Source organism: Cynara cardunculus (genome assembly GCF_001531365.2).
Source record: "Cynara cardunculus var. scolymus isolate 2C chromosome LG 17, CcrdV1, whole genome shotgun sequence".
NCBI lineage: Eukaryota > Viridiplantae > Streptophyta > Magnoliopsida > Asterales > Asteraceae > Cynara > Cynara cardunculus.
In genome coordinates, this window is record NC_037544.1 from 15,981,069 (window position 1) to 15,998,394 (window position 17,326).

A 17,326-nucleotide genomic window follows, 5' to 3' on the forward strand; every position below is an offset into this window, starting at 1 on the left:
AGAAAACTCCAAGAGGAAGTTTATGTTGAACAACCTCCAGGGTTTCTAGACCCTAAGTATCCAAACCATGTCTATCATTTGGATAAAGCTCTTTATGGGTTGAAACAGGTTTCCCGTGCCTGGTATGATATCCTCTCCTCGTTTCTCATCTTTAAGAAATTTGTTCTTGGAAAGATTGACCAGACCTTATTTCTTAGGAAAGTTAAAGGTCTTATCATTCTAGTGCAAATTTATGTTGATGATAGTATTTTTGGTTCCACTAATCCCTCTTTATGTTTTCGATTCGCTGATCGCATGAAGAAAGAATACCAGATGAGCATGATGGGAGAACTAACTTTCTTTTTAGGTTTCCAGATCAAACAATCAGATAAAGGCATCTTTATCAGTCAAAGTAAGAATGTCCGTGACATGCTGAAAAAGTTTGATTTATCAAATAGCTTATCTATGAAGACTCCAATGGCTCCTTCTCTATTGAAGACATCTCCTTCAAGGCTAACAACCATGTTGCCTTGTTGGACATTCCAACTAACAAGACTATCTACGAGGATGTTGTTGCTTTCCTTCGTATGTCCCCACTAGCCCTTGCTCTCAACCATGAACCTGTCATGGTTAGGGAGGCTCTTCAGAAGTTCTGGTTGACTGTTGAAGTGGTGCAAGAGGAAGACAACTGTGGTTGTCAGGTGGAGAAAATCTCTTTCACCTTCAATAGGATGACTGTCAACTTTGGCGTGGCCACTCTAAGGCATGCTCTCCGTTTCCCTAAGGGTCCCTTCGACAGTGAACCCTCTACTGCTGAAATCATTGCCTGCCTCGATGCAATTGACTACCAATGGCCAATGAAGAAGGACTCCGGGGAGCCCCTCAAGTCGCTATCCATGATCGAGAAGAACCGTATGTCAGCGGTTTGGCAATACCTCTTCTCCCACTTCATCCAATCCATGGGTGGAAAGACTGGTGGACGGGATCAGGCCTTTTGTGTCACTCTCACGATAGGAGTATCAGCGATTCAACGTCACACGAACAACTACACTGCCGTCATCATCGACGACCTGGCGCTGAAGCTGAACAAGCGCCAGCGAGAGAAGGTGGTTCCCTACACCAGGTTCCTCTCCATGGTTTTTGCCAAGACCTTTGGCGAAAAATATTCAAAGGAAGGTAACCTCCCAGTCTGCAGGCTTGGATCCAGGGTTCTGGATTACAAGCTTAGGGAAGGAGATGTTGCACTATCTTCAGTGGTGCAATTCTCCTCCTTCCCTCCTTCTCCTCCTCAGGTGGTCAAGTCAAAGTCAAACCCCCCTGCGTCTATCCCAGCCACCAAAACCCCTTCTTCCAAATGTTCTTCACTACCAACTCTTGGTTCTCCTCAAAGAGCCAAGAAGGCCAAAAAGGGGATAACTACATCTCTAGTTGTGACTTCTCAACAGGTCTCAGCTATTGAAACAAGCCTTAACCTCGAGGCACTTTCTACTACCTGCCCAAGCTCTTCAGTGATCCCTAACATCATTGTCATATCAGTGGCACCTACCCCAACCGTCTTAGTGACTCAAATCACTGAAGGTGTGAATATCAGCGCCGTCACAGCTGAACACCCACAAACTCTCTCAGCCATCTTCTCCTCCCCTCCATCCTTGGTCTCTACACATGTCCATGAACCATCAGTGCCAGTCCTCTCTGATGATGAGAAATTCACCACTGGACCTGAGGTAGCTCCTCTAGAGACTACTCAACATACTAGTGCTCATCCTCACGAGTGTACCATGGAGCGTACCAGCGATAATCCTTCGGATATTGTTGATGACCCATCAGGTCCGTCTGAGGCTCAAGCCATGGCCCAAGACGAAGAGGGGTACGACATGACGATGGATGTCAAGCTCATCCTTCCTGCTGTTGAGACTGTCCTAATCAAAATGGACGAAGTCCATAAGGACATGCCTTGAAAGGAAGACATTGTTGTGGACCTCTTAGCTGTCAAGGCTAAAGTCCAAGATGTCAAGAGCCAGCTCTCCTCTCTCCAAGAGACTGTAAGAGCTAATGTTGAAGCTATAGCTGCTCTCACAAGCAAGGCTAATAAAGCACAAGCTCAGTTTCTCCAGCAGGCGGAGCTCTTACAATAAGTCCTGGTTGCTCTTCGCCAGCCAGCACAAGTGACTCCTCCTTCCTTCACCCCTGATAACCGTGCTCCGCTTCATGAAGCGTGCGAAGCAACGACCAGCCTAGTCAGTGCTCTGTCGCGGCAAGAAGAGATGATTGTCCTCCAGATACATAGCATAGAGCAACTCTGTGGCATATGCTCTCAAGCCTTTGCCAGAGAGGGGAGATAAGGTCCAACGTTGTTGGACCATCTGCTGAATCTGCTGCTCCAGCAACCAATAATGTTGAGGCTGAAGCTTCTAGAGCAGAAGCTGGCGCTGAGGTTGTCTGTGATATCCCAATCTCCAGTGAAGCTATTATAGCCAAGGACGTTGATGTCATCCAAGCTGAAGCTCGTGATGCTGACCTTCCCATCACCTCTGCACCTAATGTTGGTAATGTGGAAGATGAAGATGATGAAGAAGAAGAAGAGGAAGGTGATGCTCCTGATCTCCCTAACTCCGGCAGCGACCTGGATGATGATGACGATGAAGATGACTTCACCATCCAGTACCAGCGTCCAACCACTGCCACCAAAGGAGTTGCTCTCAAGGATTCCGCATCCCACGGGGAGAAAAGAAAAGAAGAGCTAGCACCTGAAAGGAACCAGGGCCCTACATTGAAAGGCAAAGGCGTTGTTGAAGAAGGGAACTTAAAGGTATTATTCCAATCCTCTGAACCCTTATTTGAAGACTCCAACACTCATGTAGTCATTACTTCCATGTATCAACTCAAGATACCTTCTACAACCTACGGTCGGCTGGAATGGGTCCTTGAGAACCCTACCCCCAGCACTCCCACCGACCAGCAGATGACTCAGCCTAGGGAGTCACTCGACCAGACTAGAATAAAGATCCCTCATCGTACCTCTAGTGGTGGTGAGTTTGAATTCTTGACCGAAGCTGAAAGACTCGATGCCTTAAGAGCTGAGAAAGAACTAGAACTTCAAAGAAAGCGGACTGAGGACAACCTAAAGCTGGCCAAGTGTCTAGCTGAGAAAGTTCTTCCCAAGAGAAAGTCCAAAAAGAAGGTGACTGTTGTCCAAGCCTAAGCTAAGCTCCTATCTCTTGCAGAAGCTGAGCACGAGAAGAACCTAAACTTAGCTGAGTGGGACAAGCGCTGGAGTGAAGCAAGCATGAACAAGAGAATCAGTCCTCACCCAATTAAGAGCATCAGTATCAGCGGATGATCAAAAGACGGTGGGATGTTGCTTTCCATGCTCATCACTAGGGACAATCTTGATGTTGTGACCGAGTACTCCTATATCTAGGTGAATATGGCTACAGCGAATGGCTGGAAATCAGACAAGCCATTCAGCTCTCCAAATCCAGACATAAGCCGATTACCGAATACATCATCAGCGAGCTGATCAAGAAGGTGTCCAGGTTTGTCGCAGTGCCTGAAAGGCCACTGCTGAAGAAAGGAGGAAGAAAGAAAAGACCTTCAAGTCCTAATGATAGACCATCCCTGAGGAACGAACATGAAAAAAAGTTCTCCTTAGATGAAGTCCTGAAGGATTCTGTGAGTCCAGACATCTCTATGTTGAATCTTACATTGCCAACGAAGGGTCCTTTTGTGCCCAACACTGTGCACTTCAAACCTGAGTCAGGACTTATATTCCCTGACTATGGCGGTGAAATAAGATTTTAGAGAATGTCAGAGTTACATCTATGCCCTATGGAACACCTCATATATCTCAGGTTCTGGCTAGATGATGACTTAAGAGGAAGAGTTGTGGACCGAAAGATAAGAAGGGAGTTTCTACGTCAAAAGGAGCTTGGAGAAAATGTACCAGGTTACATCAAGTTGAGCGACTTAGACTAGTTTATTTCCTTTGTAATATTGTCCATGTACTGTAAACCATATCCTATATCTACTTTCAGTGATTAGTCTTATATTCTGTAAGTCTAGACATGTACTGAAACAGTTGTAATATTTCCCTTGAATTTAATATAAGTATTTTATGTGCATCACTTAAAAAGATCCCTGAAAAGAGTAATAGGGACACAATTCTATGAGTTCCAGTGTTACTCATACCTTCACTGACAATCTATAAGTCAGTGAATATGCTTTCAATTTCAGTTTCCCTTCTTGTAATTTTTCTTAGACTTAAACTTAAGAAAATTTTCTATGTAAAGACCGACTCACTGAAAAAGATCCCAAAACAGTTAAAAGGGACATGTACTTTATATGTAACTTTTCGTTATTGTTATTTAAGAAAAACTTTCTTTATGTTGTCTTGTTATCATCAAATAGAAGGAGATTGTTGATCCTCTCTCTCAGTGTATTTTATCTTTATGTCTATCAGTTCCAGCGATCATCACTGAGTCTTTCAGTGATTACTGAGAACATGTAATGTAAATCCATCAGCGATACTTCAAGAAGACAAAACTCACACCAAAGAACCTTCAGCGAAAGTCGACGACTGAAAGTGATCATTAGAGATTGGCGAGTACGTGATCTAAAGCGGCATTCAATGATTACAATCTGGTCCACACATGTGTGAAGACTGCCCAAGCCTCATTTAATGTTGAAGAGACCTTCAGGTTATTCCAGCATTCAGCGATCAAAAAAAGCTTCTTGAGCACGATTGCTTTTGTCTTGTTCTTATACACAAAAAGGACAAACCCATACCCTTTCTAAAGTATAGTACGGTATAGAGCCGATTAGTTGACTCTACTACCCACCAACTATATGAAAGGATGTCTGCTCATAAATAGGCTTTTGTACTATTCACCTTAGCAAAGGACAAGTCTTTTTCTAAAGGCTTGACACGTGTTCAAACCCTACTATGTTGCATTAAATGTGCATTTAATGCAATGGGTATAAATAGATGTGTTCTATCTCCATGCAGAGAAACTAATACTTACTCTTGAACCTTAACTTACGCTCATAAGTAAAAGAACACACATCTAAGAACACAATACGCTTATCTTTAAAAGCAAGTTAGAATCTCTTTTTAGTATTCTAAATAGTTCTTACCCAGGAAGAACTTACATCCTTCTAAGTTTTTTACACCAAATCATTTCTCTTTGCTAAGAACTTGTGTGTAATTTGGATTGTTTAAATAGGTTATTTTTACCTTATCTTTCTGCAAACAATCTTGTAAAATCTGTATTGATCCTTCTTTATCAATATATATTTTAAATTTGAAAAGTTCACTGTGTTTGTATTCATCCCCCCTTCCACAAACTGTTATACACATCTTGTAGACCCTAACGGGACCAACAATATCTAAATCTTCAGTTGTTCCCCCTCGAACAACTAAAAAAGGTATTCTTAGAGATGATCCCTCTCTTTTAAGGCTCCCAATCCTCGACTCTTCTAGCCCTAAATCTTCTTTCAGCTATAGAAAGTGTCGCCACTGTAGTGAGACTACTCATGTCACCAGTAATGGTCCTTCATCTACCATAGCTGGTTCTCTAACTAAGGTAAATAAAGTAACTAAAGATAAAAAGTAAGCCAAATTGAAATATTTCACAAAAGTTGTTAAAACAACTAATGTGAAGAATACCACTGGCACCTCTTCTTCAGGTTCAATGAAGACTCTTGCTAACTCTGAGTTTTTAGTGTCAGTGACGAAAGATGTTTCCTCTAACTCTGCTGGACCCATTGAGAAATGTGTACTAAAACTAACATAATATCTTTTCTATCACAAGAAGTCAAAGATGTCTGGTATCTAAATAATGGATGCTAAAGACATCTGATTGAAGACAAAACCCTACTCTACAAATATAAATATGAAAGAGACCCTTTCGTGACCTTTGGAGGAAATGAAAAATGATATACCAAAGGCTTTGGTATATCAACCAACAGTACAACCACCTTCAGACGTGTTGCAAATGTTGAAAGACCGAAGCACAATCTTCTCAGCATCAGTCAACTGTGTGATAAAGATTTCACAGTTAAATTTTTGAAGGACGCATGTTATGTCTTTGCAAAGACGACAATCTCGCTTTGACAGGCTCTCGTCAAGAGAATGTATATGTCATCAACATGAATTCTCCTTTCACTTAGAATAGTTGTTTTATCTCAAAAGCCTCTTCAAATATCAACTGGTTGTGGCACATATGGCTTTCTCATGTCAACTTCAAGACGTTCAACGAGTTGTCTAGAAAAGAACTCGTCATTGGCCTTCCTTAGCACTCTTTTGCAAAGGAATCACTTTGCCTAGCGTGGAAATAGGAAAGCAAACAACGGCTAGTTTTTAATTAAAACAAGTTTCTTCAGTGACTTCTCTACTTCAGCTACTGCATATGGATTTATTTAGCCCTATCAATGTACAATCCATAGCTGGAAAAAAATACACACTCGTTATTGTTGACGAGGTTTCCAGGTACACTTGAGTTTTCTTTCTTAGATCCAAGAGTGATGCACCTGAAGAAATCATCTTGTTCATAAAGCGCATAGAAGTACTGAACAACATCAAGGAGCGCATTATAAGGAGTGATTATGGAACTGAATTCAAAAACAGTACCATGGATAACTTCCTTGAGAACAAGGGAATCTCACACAATTTCTTTATTGTGAGAACACCACAACAAACGGGGTTGCTGAATAGAGAAATCGAACGATAATCGAAGCTGTTTGATCTATGCTCAGCGAGTCTCACCTCCCTACTCAATTTTGGGTAGAAGCTATCAATACTTACATGTTTTACTCAAAATCGATCGCTGATCGTTAAGAGATTCAATAAGATAGCTTATGCACTTTTCCATAGAAGAAAGCCTTCTCTCAGCTTTCTACACATCTTTGGTTGTACATGCTACATCTTAAACAACAGAGATCATCTTGGAAAGTTTGATCTCAAAGCTGATAAAGGATTCTTTCTTGGATATTCTTCAGTATCCAAAGCCTTCAGAGTGTTCAACAAAAGACGACAACAATAGAAGAAACTATTCATGTCATGTTTGATGAATCTCAAATAGTTAACTTTAAACCCTTCTTTGATGATGAAAAAGAGTTAGAAAACTGGATGATATCTCATTATGGAGAACCTAAAGCTTCGTTCAGCAATCAACCCAATGTTGATCTCCCTGAAGATGGCGATGATCCATTTATCATTCCAGATGCAACCAATAACGAAGTTGAATCCTCTTCAGGGATTGTTGTCGTTCCCATTAGTCATATACCCCCTTCTACTTCATATATTGATCCTTCAGTAATTGCATCTCCTTCAATCACTGAACCTCTCTTAGTAAATGAATCTCTCACTGAGGCTCATTTGGCAATTCAAGTTGTTGCTTAAACCTCATCTTTTGTACCTGAGCCTCCAAACTTAGAAGATGTTACCAGTTTAACTATGGACGAAAAGTCATCCCATCAATCAATTTCTTGGTGATCCAAGCGCAGGTATTCAGACTCGTCAAGATCTAGGTAATATCTTTCTCTTTGTCAACTTTCTTTCTTTAGTTGAGCCTAAGAAAATCAATGATGTTATCGTTGAGCCAAGTTGGGTCAATGCTATGTAAGAAGAACTTATTCAGTTTAATAGAAGTCTGGTACCTTGTCCCGCATACATCTAGCAAAATTGTGATAGGCACCAAATGGGTCTATCACAACACGTTGGATGAACAAGGAATTGTAACCCGCAATAAGGCTCGACTTGTTGCTCAGGGATATAGGCAAGAAGAAGGCATCGACTATGATGAGACTTTCGCACCAGTGGCTAGACTTGAAGCAATTTCACTCTTCCTAGCCTATGTTGCTCATGAGGACTTCAAAGTCTACCAAATGGATGTAAAGAGAACTTTTCTAAATGGAAAACTTCAGAAGAAAGTTTATATTGAACAACCTCCAGGGTTTCTTGACCCAAAGTATCAAACTCATGTCTATCGATTGAATAAAGCTCTTTATGGATTAAAACAGGCCCTATGACACCCTATTTCTTAGGAAAGTTAAGGGTCATATTATTCTAGTCTAAATTTTTGTCGATAATATTACATTTGGTTCCACTAATCTCCTTTTGTGTTTTCATTTCTTGGAACACATGAAGAAAGAATATCAGATGAGCATGATGGGAGAACTGAAATATTTTCTAGGTCTTCAGATTAAGGAATCTGATAAAGCCATTTTTATCAATTAGAGTAAGTATGTTAGGGATATGCTGAAGAATTCGACCTAACCAACAGTTCATCTATGAAAACTCCCATGGCTCTTCCTCTCATGCTGAACAAGGACCCTAATGGGAAACCCTTAAATGTTACTCCTTACAGAAGAATGATAGGTTTCTTGTTGTATCTTACAGCTTACCGACCTAATATCATGTATTCTACCTATATATGTGCAAGATATCAATCTCCCATCTGATTATCGTAAAATGCATCTTCAGATATCTGAAGGGTACTCCTAATTTGGGCCTTTGGTATCCCAAAGACTCAGGTACGACCTAATCGGTTATGTAGACAGTGATTTTGTAGGTTGCAAGATAGAAAGATCACCACAAGAGGCTGTCAGCTTCTTGGGGAAAATTGGTGAGCTAGACAAGCAAAAACCAAAACTCGGTGTCCACATCAACTGTTGAAACTGAATAAGTAGCCACTGTAAGCTGTTGTGCCAAATTCTTTGGATGAAAAATCAGCTCAGTAATTATGATCTTCAGCTCTCTAAGATCCCTATTTATTGTGACAGCACTAGTGCCATTGTTGTCACACCCCGCTAAAGCAGAAACACGAGGTATGGCAGGTAGAGTCTCATAGCAATAGAGTATAAACAACACCACAATACATTAAAATTTCATTACAATACATTTTAGCGTTTACATTCCCAAAACGACAAGTTTGTGAAATATATAATAACAAATATTTCGAAGGTGATGATCAAAACGCGACTTCTTTTTAAATGCCACCATGAGCCTTTCTTACCCCTGAAAAGCACGTTAAAACAAGTGTCAACCACAAGAGTTGGTGAGTTCACAGGTTTTTAAAATAAAAAGGTAAGAGTTTAACTCGCAAAACGCTTTAATCCGCATAATGGATAAGTAACCGGTAGTTTGTAACGCACAAGGTAAGTTGTATGCTTAAATGCTAAAGTCACGAGCCCACTACCAAACCAAATGACAGCACCCCACGACTACATGTTCTATCGCCAACATGAATACTATTATTCTCACGTCCTACCTCAACGGTGAAATAAATCCACATGTGTAAGACTTTTGTATAATTCTTGGGTCGTACCTCAACGGTGAAATAAATCCACATGTGTAAAACCCATTTTGGTAATATGCACTTCTAACTCGTCAGTCAAAAGTGGGGTTGTCAATCCAAATAGCGCTATCCACAATTACCAACGGTTCATATAAATGAATTAATAGGTAGTGTAAGGGAAAACGAGGATTTAAGAACGATAGCAAAAGAAAACTCAGGCAACTAACACAAGCATACATACCAAAGTGCAATAGCAATAAGAATAATTTAACAATTTGCGTATAATAAAACAACCGGTACATAGTATTAGTAGCATGTTTTTCCCCCAAAAATGCTAAAATAGTAAAAAGGGGGCTGTGAAAACACACATTTTCTTTCGCGGAGAAGATGGTTGTGATCGAATGGGTGTACCTTGGTAAAGTCCTTTTAGAGGATTCCTATAGAAGACGAACGGTTGTCAAACTCTTAAAGATTAAAGTTACTATTCTTACCTTTACGTCTTATATAATGTCTCTTTATGAATAAAATCAAATTTTAAGCACTTTATATGCTTATAATAGGGTTTATGGTTTAAGAGTCCAATCTTAGTGATTTTAGGAAATTATGCATGCTGACAGAATCTTTGTGACTCAAATATGTCTATGGTTCACCCTCATCCAAGAGGTATATTTTTCCAAAAATTTTATATGTTTTATTTTAATGTCCTAGGGAAAGTTTGACATAAATAACACCATTTTTAGTAGTGGATAGGTATTTTAATCATTATACTCAAGTTTAAGTGTCACAGTTACCAAGGCAGCCTGCATACTCTTTTTGCCACATCTGAATGGAAGGTCAAATCTCAATATTTTTCAGGTATTCTAATTGGATTTTAAAACTAACTCAAATATCTATCTTCCAGAAAAAGAATCATCATTTTTATTACGTTTGCAGGAAGTTATGGTCATTTTAAGACACATGTCCAAATCTGCCAAATTCTGCTTGCATGCACACTCAACTTAGTTTGCGTGTTTGAGACCTCAAATCTCCATATTTTTGAGTAAAACCACTTTCTTTCGAAATATAATTCAATAAAATAATTTCCAGAAGAAGAATCAAGTATTTTAGTGGAATATTGAGAGAATTATGAGCGATTAAACTAGAGTTTTTACTCTAACAGGTCATCCCTTGCACTCTTAATTTATTCTCTGTGGTTGAGAGGTCAAATCTCTGATTTTTTACATGAAACCACTTGGGTCTGAAAACTAACTCAATGAACAAGGCTCCAGAAGAAGAATCAAGTCATTTGACTTAGTATTTTTCAAAATATGATCGAATGAAGTTCATGCATGCAATCTGCCAGAAACCAAAATTTCTTAACTAATGGAAAATGAGTGTTTTGACTCCTCATTTTCACTTATAAATTTAATTCTTCTTTTATACACTTATTTATCATCTTTTCCATATATTTTTGGATCAAAATCATCCTTTAACTTTTATGATTACATGCATGACATCAAGATTAATAAAGTTATCTTGCAAAAAGTCCTAAAAATGATAATCAAATGTTGTTATTGAGAAATCGCTTGAAATCCAAGCCTTGGGCTCGATTTTTAGCACTTGAAACATGAATTTATTATCACATGCATGAAGTTTAAAATAGGTATTTGATGATTACGAAAGATTTTTATGCTTTATTTTTAAACTAAAGTAGTAGAAACTTCTATACACACTTGGATGCTAGTAAAAATCTCCTAATGTTCTTTCCTTGATCTTAACTTGGGTTTGATCATGGATTATCACCATCTTAGAACATGCAATATGTTTTTGGGTGATAATCTAAAAACACTAAGATCCTAGAAATAGTTCTTAGCAAGAACAAGTTTTAAAAATCAAAAAGGAAGGAGAAAACACAAAATACATAAAAATGAAAGCTACAACTATGTGAGATGAGTTTTAAAACTCTATGGAGATGGATGCTTACCTTCAAAAACACCTTCTATCCCTTGAAAATGGGATTTAATGGCTGGACATTTGAGAGAGTTTTGAGAGAAAATGGAGATAATTCTTGAGAGAGGTTAGAGAGAGAGAGAGGGGTGTAAAATTGTGAGTATTTTAGGAATTTAAAAGGAATTTATATGGAGAGGGGAGGGGGGCTGGCCTTTAGGTGGGCCTATGGGCCCTCTCTCTTTTTCTTTTTTCTTTTTTTGTATAAATTTAGCCCAATATTTAATAAGTTGGGTACTTTTGTGAGAAATTGAGAAAAAGGTCCAAATTCCTATTTTATGAGATAAATAAATTCCTTAAATATAATTTTAAGTAAAAATATTTAAAATATGAAGACTCTATATTTTATGCAAGTTTTAAAAATTATTTGGAGTGCTTGGCATTATATAAGACGATTCGGTTCATTACGGGTCACAACAGTATTTTCTACGCAACCTACCGGGATTTCTAACTACTTATGCTCTAAATGCTCTACTCGAGTGATAATAATATTTCTAAAGTGCTATCTAGCTACTAACCTGGTATTTAAATTTCCGGATGTCACAGTTTCCCCCTGTTAGAGGAATTTCGCCCTGAAATTTAACTATTGGCATCACCGATTGGTTCTTTCATAAAAAGTTGTGGGTAATTATTTTTCATAAAGTCCTCCCTTTTTCAAGTGTGTTCAGGGCCATGCCTTGAATCCCATCGAACTTTCAGAGTCAGAATCTTACTATGCCTCAGTTGTTTGACTTTATGGTCGAGGATTTCGATCGGCTCTTCAACGAAGCGTAACCGTTCATTAATTTGAATGTCTTTCAAAGGTAGAACCAATGATTCGTCGGGTAAACATTTCTTAAGGTTTGATACGTGAAATGTATCATGGATGACACTTAGCTCTTGTGGCAAATTCAACTTGTATGCCACTAGTCCTATCCTCTCAGCTATCTCAAATGGGCCACTATATCGGGGGCTCAATTTGCCTCTTTTTCTGAAACGCATCAGTCCTTTCCAAGGTGAGACCTTTAATAGTACCTTATCACCTTTCTGAAATTTTAATGGTTTCCTCTGATTGTCCGCATAACTTTTCTAACGATCTCTTGTGGCCTTAAGTCTATCCTTAATAGTTATAATTTTGTCTGTAGTCTCCTGGATAACATCAGGTTTGGTTAATTGCCGATCGTCGATTTCTAGCCAACTGAGCGGAGATCTACACTTGCGTCCATATAAGGCTTCGTAAGGCGCACACTGTATACTAGTGTGATAGCTGTTATTGTATGCAAATTCGACTAACAGAAGATGTGTATCCCAACTTCCACTAAAATCTATGGCGCAAGCACGTAGCATATCTTCTAAGGTTTGAATTGTTTTCTCCGTTTGTCCATCTGTTTGGGGGGTGGTATGAAGTGCTTAAGTCCAAGCGTGTTTCCAACCCTCCTTGGAGTGATTGCCAAAACCATGATGTAAATCGGCTATCCCTATCCGAGATAATGGAGATAGGTACTCCATGCCGAGTGATGATCTCATTTATGTAGATTTGTGCAAGCTTCTCCATCTTGTAATCTTCTCAGATTGGTAGAAGATGAGCGGATTTTGTAAGTCGATCTACTATGACCCAAATTGGGTCATGTCCTTTCCTAGTCCTAGGTAACTTTGTAACAAAATCCATGGATATCTGATCCCACTTCCATTGGGGAATCTCTGGTTGCTGGAGTAGACCAGACGATTTTTGGTGTTCTGTCTTGACCATTGCACAGGTTAAGCACTTACTCACATATAAGGCAATGTCTCTCTTTATGCCAGGCCACCAATAGTGATCCCTAAGATCCTTATACATCTTATCTGCTCCCGGGTAGATTGAGTATCTTGATCTATGGGCTTCATCAAAAATTATTGATCTAAGATTACCAACCTTAGGTATCCAAACCTTATCTCCCAAATAATGCACTCCATCTTGCGGGATTCGGATAATCTTTTCCGAACAACCTATCTCAACTCGATATTCGGATGGCCAATCCATACCTACAACTACGTCAAAGCTTCCTAATTTGGTTGGGATGAGGTCTATACTAAAATCCTTTTTGGCTAAGCTTAAAGTGCAGTCCTTAATTACGTCCCTAGCCCTAACTTCCTGACCATTGGCAAACTCAATTGCATAAACTTCCTTCAACTTTTGTGACTTTAAATTAATTTTTGGCTTAAAATCTAATGATACAAAACTTTTATCTTCTCCCGAATCAAATAATACGGAAGCGTAATGATTATTCAAGAAAAACGTACCTGTGACCACGTCGGGATCATGCCTAACCTCTTTCGCTCCAATTTCGAATGCTCGGCCCTGCATTTGACCTCCTGGGTTCCCTGGATTAGCGGGTCTTGCTTGGTCAAAATTCGTTCTTTGTTTCCTTCTTGGGCATTCATTTCACATATGATCCACACTTCCACACTTAAAACACGATCTCCTTCGACAATCTTTTGTAAGATGGCCTGTCCTTCCACACTTTTGACAGGCAATGCATTTTCCCATGTGCGGATATCTACATTTATCACACTTAAGATTATTTCCTTTGACCTACCACTTAAGTCTGAACTCCGAAGTTTCCCTTTACTCTTCGATTCCTTTCAAATCTTCCTCCAGATTATTGGTTACTACTCTCCTCTATGTTCCTCTTACCTTTGGTTTTGTCTTTTGCGAACTCTCCAGACCTAACAGCATTATTGGTTAGCCTGGTTGCTATGCTTATTGCTTCTTGGAGAGTCTTTGGGTTTGCCGATATGATGTATCCACGAATCTCTTGAGATAAACCGCAAATGTAACTATCGACTAGATTTTCTTCGGGTGTTACTAGATGTGGTACTAGTTTTGCTAATTCGTTGAATCAAGAAGTATAACCATCTATATCTGCTCCCTTCATTTCGTGATTCCACAGCTCAAATTCCAGCTTCTGGAGTTCACTTCTTGGGCAATACTCATCCTTGAGTAGCTTCTTGAATTCTTCCCATGTAAGCTGATTAGCTGCCTCTCGTCCTCTAGTTTGTACCAATGTATTCCACCAGGCAAGTGCCCTTCCTTGTAACAAACATGCAACATATTCTACTTTGTTTCCTTCAGTACATTTACTGATGTGAAGAATAGATTCCATGCTCTCGAGCCATGATAATAATCCTACTACTCCTTCGGTTCCATAGAATTCTTTCGGGTTGCAAGATCTAAAAGATTTATAAGTGATTTCCCTAGCCACCCTTAGCACTGGATTGTTTGGTTGGTTAGCATTTAGACCAGCAGCCACTTGACTGACTATGTTAGGGAGTGCCGCTAAGAGTTGCTCACACATGAGTCGTGTGACTTCTGGGTTCTCTCTTCTTGGGGGCATTTTCTAGAGCCTAATTGGAATGGGAATTTGGCCATGCTAGTGTTATTATTATACAAGCTCTATTCTACTAGGTTATAAGTGACATACGACATATAAATCTACCACAACCATTTAAACACATAAATATGGTAATGTACAACAATTCCATAAATGTGCATAAGAGAACATCTAATTCATAACATCACAAATTAAAGTATCATAAACGCATCATCCAACAAAATAATTTCTCCAAAAACACATCAAGTTGCTTAGAGTTTCAAACTACGGGCTACGTGCCCCAAAAGAAGATTCTAGGTTTGATCTATCAAACCTTAATAAAGTAGAGTCTTCTAGCGCATTAGACTCCAAACAAGTAGTCCTATCACTATCACCAAAACTCCCGCTAACACTGCTAAGTAGGTATATAACCTCCTAATCGCTCCCCTAGCAGTGTAAATCAATTCCAATGAACGATCCACCATATTGTCTTGTGTGCCTAGAGCCATAATCACTTCGTCGGCGAAGTGTCGATGATGATCCAACCTAAGTTCACACATCTCTAGGTCTTGGGCGATGCCCAAAACCCATAGGTTCTCTAAGGTGGTCATGCCCGGTGAGCGCTCTGACGTGGACCTGGTAGCAGGTGGGGGCGTCATACTACGGGTGTGCGACTGGGATGACTCCCTCCCAACTCCGGAAGGGGCGGAGAAAGACACCCTTAAGGGCGGAGGAATGCTCTTTCGGGCGATGGCCCAAACTCTAACTCCGTGTGCCGCTAATGGATGCACGACATAGGGCGAGGCGGCACGGGGGTAGGTAATCGCTCCAGGAACTCGATGACATCGTTGTTACTATCATAACTATGCTTAGAGTGCAGCCCATGATTATATCTCTGGTCCTAATTTCTTGGCCATTGGCAAACTTAATTACTAATCACATCATCAATAAAACTCTTAAGGTTAAGACGAGAGTTGCTATGGTAGAAGCAAAAGGGTAGAAAACAAATTAGAGCTTCTAGATGACTAGAGCCTCTGGTTGACCAGAGCCTCTGGTTGACCAGAGCCTCTGGTTGACCAGAGCCTCTGGTTGACCAGAGCCTCTGGTTGACCAGAGCCTCTGGTTGACCAGAGCCTCTGGTTGACCAGAGCCTCTGGTTGACCAGAGCCTCTGGTTGAGGTTCCCATACTTGGAACTACATTTGACTTTAGCTCATCGGCCTCTGGTTCAACTTTCATAGCAGTCCATTGGATCTCTTGGTCCATCAATTTCAGATTCCTCATATATAGTAAACCGATGAATCGCCTTCCATTGACCTTCTGGTTCCTCATACAAAGTGAGCAGATGGATCATCTTCCATTAATCTCTTGTTCCTCATACTTAGAAAATATTTCCCTTTCATAGACCAAAGCCTCTGGTTCTTCTAACCAGAGCTTCTGGCTCTCGAAATCAAGCCAACCAGAGCTTCTGGACGCTCTTCATTTATATAGAATAGTGGTCCTTAATCAAAACTAGAACGCCATTCTCACTATGTCCAGGCAATTTCCTACCTAACGCATAGTGCRAATTTTGAATACAGAGGCTATAGAGACTAGACCCCTTTATCTATGTCTAACTACCAAGTATTTAGATACAGAGTTGACCCTCGGGTTGTCTTAGCGCTCTATATATCTTTCTTCACTTCACAACTAGAGCTTCTAGTTAATCTAAGGCGATGGATATTCAAGACTCATGCAAACACACACGATCATGCTTTTCAGGTTTAAGATAAAATCTCTGAATTTGACCTTATTTCAAACACAACCGATAGGAATCTTTTATCATAATACTTAAGTTAAACAAAGGCGATCAGGCTCTGTTTAATTATAGTATTATAACATGACTTCCATCCTCTGGTTATACTTAGTAACTTTGTTTTGAAAACATTTGGTTATAGTTTGGTTTAAGAAAAACCAGTGTTCTCTATAACCTATGGCTCTGATACCAAATCTGTCACACCCCGCTAAAGAAGAAACACGAGGTATGGCAGGTAGAGTCTCATAGCAATAGAGTATAAACAACACCACCATACATTAAAATTTCATTACAATACATTTTAGAATTTACATTCCCAAAACGACAAGTTTGTGAAATATATAATAACAAATATTTCGAAGGTGATGATCAAAACGCGGCTTCTTTTTAAATGCCACCATGAGCCTTTCKTACCYYTGAAAAGCACGTTAAAACAAGTGTCAACTACAAGAGTTGGTGAGTTCACATGTTTTTAAAATAAAATGGTAAGAGTTTAACTCGCAAAACGCTTTCATCCGCATAATGGATAAGTGTTAGCTCTCATTCTTTAAATGTAAAAGTATGGAAAAAGTAATACTGCAAGGATTGACAGAAGATGATCTGTCACAGAAGACCACAGAGGACCAATAGCAGAAGATACTCAAGCATACAAGTCCCAAGTGACAGAACCTCTGTCATGTCTCACAGAGGTTCTGGAAACTGATCCTCTGGAATGACAATGCTTCAAGACAAAGACGAAAGAACCTCTGTCGTGTCTCACAGAGGTTCTGGAAGCTTTCTTCTACGTCTAGTGTGCTCTCAAGTTATATCCAGCAAAGCTTCTGTGATGTCTCACAGAGGGTCTGTAGCATGTCTTCTGTCTAGATTTTCTTTAGCTGTTTTACTTAGGTCTTTTGGCTGCTCGTGCTTAACACGTGTTCTTGTCTGTAACTTATTTTGATC